Here is a 6497-nt window from a genome sequence, read left to right on the forward strand (position 1 = left end):
ATTCTAATAGATTATAAAATACTAATAAGCCTTTAATAAACTAAAAGAAGTTATCTTATTAATAGAAATATTAATTATATTTAACCTTAAATAATCTATTAAATTAGAGATTAATACCTTAGATTATATACTAAGGGTTTAGGTTTTATAATATAATATAGAAAGATAATTTAAGCTAATAGTATTTTATTTAAAGAAACTCTATAAAGTAAAACTTAACTATCTAATTTATAATAAGGAATTCTTAGCTATCTTTAAATTTTTTTTAAAAAGTTTAGATATTACCTAATAGGAAATAAATATAAGGTTAAGATATATATAAACTATAAAAATATAGCCTACTTCGCGATAACCTAGTAATTTAATAAACGATAGCTATAATATATAAAATACTTAATAGAATTTAACTTTAAAATTATCTATAAAAAAGGATTAGAAAATAGATAAGCTAATACGCTTAATAAATAAGCTAATTATAAGGAAGAAATTCCTTAGGTAATAAGATAAATACTAAAATAAGCTAAAAATAAAAGCTATTAATAAAAAATACTTTATATAATTAATTATAAAATAAAACTAAATAATAAATATTATATAAAACCTAGAAAATAGATAGAAAAATAGATCTTTTATATAATAGAATTATTTAATAATTATATTATATATTTAAGATAAATACCTTAATACTAATTCTTATATTAAGAGAATTAGAATAATTATAAACTTATAAATATTATTATTATTTTAAGATAAAATTATTTAAGATATCTATTAATATCTTATTATAAGATATTAAAGAATTAAAAAGATATTAGAAAAGATTTAAAAGATTTATAATTATTAAAGAATAAAGAAAGATATTATATAAATTATTAAAGAATATAAGGATTATACTAAGGTAAAAGTAATAAAGTATAAACCTTATAAAGAATTATAATTACTTAAGGTATTAAATAGGTTTAAAGAATTAATAATATTTAATTATATTATAAAATTATTAGATTTAAAGGAACTTATAATAAATATAATATTTAATAATATATTTATAATTATAGATAGACTTATAAAGTATAGGTATTTTATCCCTTATAAAGAAATAAATAACTTTAAAGAATTTATTTATATTTTCTTAAATATAATTATTAATAATTATAGATTATTAAAAGAAATTATTTTAGATAAAAGACTAATATTTATACTAAACTTTTAGTAAGCTTTAATAATATAACTTAGGCTAAAATATAAGCTTAATATAACCTATTACCTATAAATATATAAATAAATTAAAAGATTAAATTAGATATTAAAATAATACCTAAGATATTATATTAACTATAAGTAAGATAACTAAGTAATTATATTACTAATAATATAACTTATATATAATAGCTTAATTATTAAATTAACCTAACTTATACTAATATATATAAATTATAGATTTAACCCTAAAGCTTACTAAGAAGCTAAAGATAAATTAATAATAAAAAAAGTAATCTTATAAGTAAATTAATTTAAAATATTATATAAATAAATAAAGAAAGAATTTAAATATATATACTAATATATAATAAGGTATTATAATATAAAGAGATTAAAGGGACCGATTTTTAAGAAAAAGGATATAATTTACTTATTATAATAAAATTTTATAATTAACCGATTAAGTTAGAAATTAGATTATAAAAAAGTAAAACCCTTTAAGATTAAAAAACGAATTTTAGATAATAATTATTAGCTAATATTACCTTTAACTATAAAGATATACCTAATTTTTTATATCTTATTCCTTAAATTAATACCTTAGAATATAAAATAATAGCTTAATATTAAAATCTATAAAAAAGAATATAAACTAGAATAGATCTTAGATAAATATATTATAGATAAAAAAACTAAATATTTAATTAAATAAAAAAAATATAATAATAATAATATAAGTAATCTAAATAAACCCTTAGATCTAGCTAATAAAGCTAATTAAGATCTATCCTATAATAAATAGATTAAATATATTATTCTTAATTAATTAACTAATTCTTTATCTCTTATATACCTAGGCTATAATATTATCTAACCTATATAACCTACGTTATATAATTATATATACCTCCTTTATTATAATAACTTCCCCCCTATAAAAGATATCTATCCCCGGATATTATCTATTAACTCTAAGAATAATATAAATAAGATATTTATCCTATTAACTCTAAGGATAAGCCTAGTTCTTTTTATCTTATAATAATATATTCTTTTATCCCTCGTAATAACCTATATTAGCTTAAGCTTATATTAGTTTAATTATATAATCTAATATAATTATCTATTAAACCTAGTTATTAATTTTATTTAATTACTTATTTTAATACTTTAATCTTATCTTAGTTAGGTTAATTATTATTTAACTCTTCTAAGTTAGCGATCTAATCCTTATTTTTAACTTATTTATCAATAAATATAAGGTTTATATTATACTTAGTAATCACGAGTTTAATTATATAGATATAGGTATCTTAAATACTTAGATATATATAAATAGCTATACTAAATAATAAGGAGAAATAGGTAATATATATTATTACTTCCTCGCTTAATTCCTTTATATTTATATATTTATTATAACTTTATAGCTTAGTTATACTAAGGAGCTATATATTTATAATTAGTTTAACTTATATATCTATTATTAGTTTAACTTATATATCTATATTATTACCTATAATTAGGCGGCGTATAATCTATATAATAATATCTATTTAATTTTTTATTATATCTATATTTCTATCGAGGGTTATAGCTATAATATCTATTAGATTTTATCTAATCTACTTAGATTAATATAATTTTTATATTATATATTCTTTTATTTCTTTATTTATTTCTTTAATTATACTAAGTATATAACCTATCTAAATAAAGGTTATCTTTTAAATATTCTAAGGGTTTATTATATTTATCTTATATATATTATATATTAGGTTATAAATCTAATTTTAGATCTAATTCCTAGGAACTAAGATATAAACCTTTTACTTAGTAATATAGATAAGTATATCTTATTTCTCTTAAATCCTTTATCGGTATTAGGTATTAATATTATTAAGATTATAGCTATAAATAAGATACTAAAGCCTACTTTAATCCTTAGGGTCTATAACTTTAATAACTAACTTAGTTAATATCTTTCTAATATAATCGGTAATATTAGGTATTAGTTTATTAATACCCTTAAATAAAGGTTTAATTTCCGCTAAGATCTTAAGAATATCTTCTTAGGTTATAGTTTTAGTAATTTACTTAGTATAGATATTTAGTTTTATCTCTAATTCTATTAATCTAATTAATTTAATCCTTATCTTATCGATAAAGAGTTTAATAAATAAATCGATAAATTAAGCGGATTCTAATTCTTTATTCGGGATATCTTATTTTTTAGCTATATTAGCTAAAGTAATATTATCGTTATATAATATTCTAATCTAATTAATCTAAAAGGCTAAGGGAACTTAGATAATAATAAATTAATATAAGATATCGGTTTAATAATTATTATAGATAATTAAGAATTTCTCTTATAAATAATACTTATATATATAATTAAGGAGGGGTAATTTAATCTTTTATATTTATCTAATATTAATATAGATATAAAATATAAAGGTAATCTTTATATTAATAAATACCTTAATTATATTAGTTTAAGTAAAGTTATCTATTTTTTTTATATATTTATAGATATCTTAATACTTATATTAGTTATTTAGGCCTTTATAATTATCCTTAAACCTATTAAATAAGATCTAATTTATAATAGCTATAAAGTTTATTATATTTTAAACTAGCTATAAGTAATTATTAGGGTTTTTTCTAAGATCTTATATTATTATTTTAATAGCTTTTCTAGCTAATACCTTTTAGGTATCTTAGGTCTAAGGATTATCTAATCTAATCTATATAATAATATAGGTATTATTATCCCTTAGGATCTTTTATAAGTTATTAGTAGCTATCTTAATATAAGCCTAAAATACCTTAGTAGTTATAATAATAGCTAGTATATCGTATTTATAAGATCTTTTAAATTCGAATATTATAGCTTATATTACCTTAATTATATACCTAAGGAAGTAGCTATTATATAATTAGGTTAGATAAGATAATTTTATAAGATAATATATAATAGATCTAAGCTCTTATTTAATATAGATAAGATAAATATAAGATAAAGTAATTATTATATAAAGAAATATAATAATAAGTAGATAAAATAAGTATTTTTTATTAAGGTAAAATAAAAATAAAAGGGTAAATTAATAATATCTAATCTTTAGATTCTAATATATTATTAATAATATTATCTATATTATAATTTATAAATACCTCCTTTTAAGTAAAATAACCTAGATATTAGTTTTTAGGGTTATCTATATTACTTTATCTAGTATTTTAACCTAGGTAATAAGCTTATATATTAGGTATTTTATCTTATATATATATAACTTTTATTATAAATTATAATAATTTTTTTCGGTTTATTTATTTATTAAACTTAGGTCTAAACCCCTTTTATTATATTAGGTATTATACCTAAGGATATTTAATCTATTAGGATAAATATCTATTAATTAAACGCTTAACCTCTTAGCTTTTTTTATCTTTACCTTCTCTTAGGATAAATCTAATTATCTCTTTACTTTATCTAAATAAATCTTTATCTTTACCCGCTATAATTAGATAGATAATAAATATTATTAGGTATATCTATTATTTTATTAATAACTTAAGCTTATAAATAAATAATCTAACCTTTTCCTTAATCTTAAATAGCTTAGTTTTCTATTATAATTATTTATATAATAGCTTTTTAGGTAAATAATACTTTTAATAAAGATTTAAATATACCTTATCTTTAACCTAGAATTATATCGGCTTATACTTTATATTATATAGATCTTTTATTTATATATTTATAAAATCTATTATATACTTCGCTTCTATAATATATAACTACCTTATTATATCTATTATATCTTTATTTAATCTAATTATCGGGATTATAAGGTTAAGGGTAGCTTTTAGTTTAAATCTAAGAATTAGCTTATTAGGATATTAGTTAATAGCTTAGCTATATATATTATTTAATATAAATTATAAAGCTAATAATACTTCTAATTAAAGGATATCTAATATAATAATATAATACCTTAATATAACCTTAATTATCTAATTTATCTTTTCTAATATATTATTTATCTAAGGATAATAACTTATATTATATTATAGCTTAACCCTAAGTAGCTTAAATAAATATATCTAGAAATTAGATAAGAATTTTTAATCCTTATTATTAATAATTTTTATAAAAATTCCTTAATTAGCGATAAATAATAAATAAAGAAATATTATAGCTTAATTCTATATTATATAATAGGTATATCTAAGTATAAGGAGGATTTTTTAAGATTATTTATATATTATTATTATTATTATATCGAATAGGTTTATCGAATCTAATATATATTAAAATAAATACCTTTATAATTTTATAAGTAATCTAATAATAAGGTTTATTATAATTATATAATAAGGTATTAGCTTTAAATAGATAAATTATAATTCTTTAAATAGTTTTAATCGGTTAATCTAATAAATATAATAATATAGATAATATTTTATATTATTTTATAAAAGCTAAACCCTTCTAATATCTTTAATATTTTAATTACTTTAAGATAAAAATTATTATTATATATAATATAAAAAACTTCCTTTATATAATTATATAAAATATATAGTTTTAATAATCTATTATATTAGTTATAATAAAGTAGATTATCTTATATATAAAATAATATCTAGATTACTTTTATATATAAGATTAAGTTTATTATATCTTCTTTTTTTTATCTTTTTTCTATTAATTATATAGCTTAGATTATCCTTAGGTTATTATAATAGCCTTTAATTATCTTAGCTTTTAATATATCTATTATTATTATAATAGATTTAATAAAATAGATATTATCTAATTAAATATTATCTAATTCGTTTTATTTTAGGTTTAATTATATAATAAATAATATATAATAAGGTTAAGTAATTAGGTAAAACGATAATAGCTATAGGTTTATTCTATTATAAGATTAAAGCTTACTAAGTAAGCTTTTTCGAGGCTATATACCCGCCTTATAGATAAGGCGTATAATTACCTTATATATAACTAGATTTAGGGCTTAGGTCTACTATCTATAACTTAGGTATCCCTTAGCTATTATAATTATCCTCCCCCCCTAGGGTATCTATCTTAGATACTAGGGTTTTACCGAGAAGTTATAGGTTTTATTTAGTAATAGAGCTACCTTATTAATAAGGCGATAAGGTAATATTAACCCCTTTAATTACCCCTCCTTTATTATAATTACTTCTTCTTTAGTTTAGGCTTATTAACCTATATATTTTTTCTTCTTATATTATTCGATTATACCTTCCCCTATTAA

This window comes from Amphichorda felina, assembly GCF_050947745.1.
Source record: "Amphichorda felina strain 45539 chromosome Unknown scaffold_8, whole genome shotgun sequence".
NCBI classification, from domain to species: Eukaryota; Fungi; Ascomycota; class Sordariomycetes; order Hypocreales; family Bionectriaceae; genus Amphichorda; species Amphichorda felina.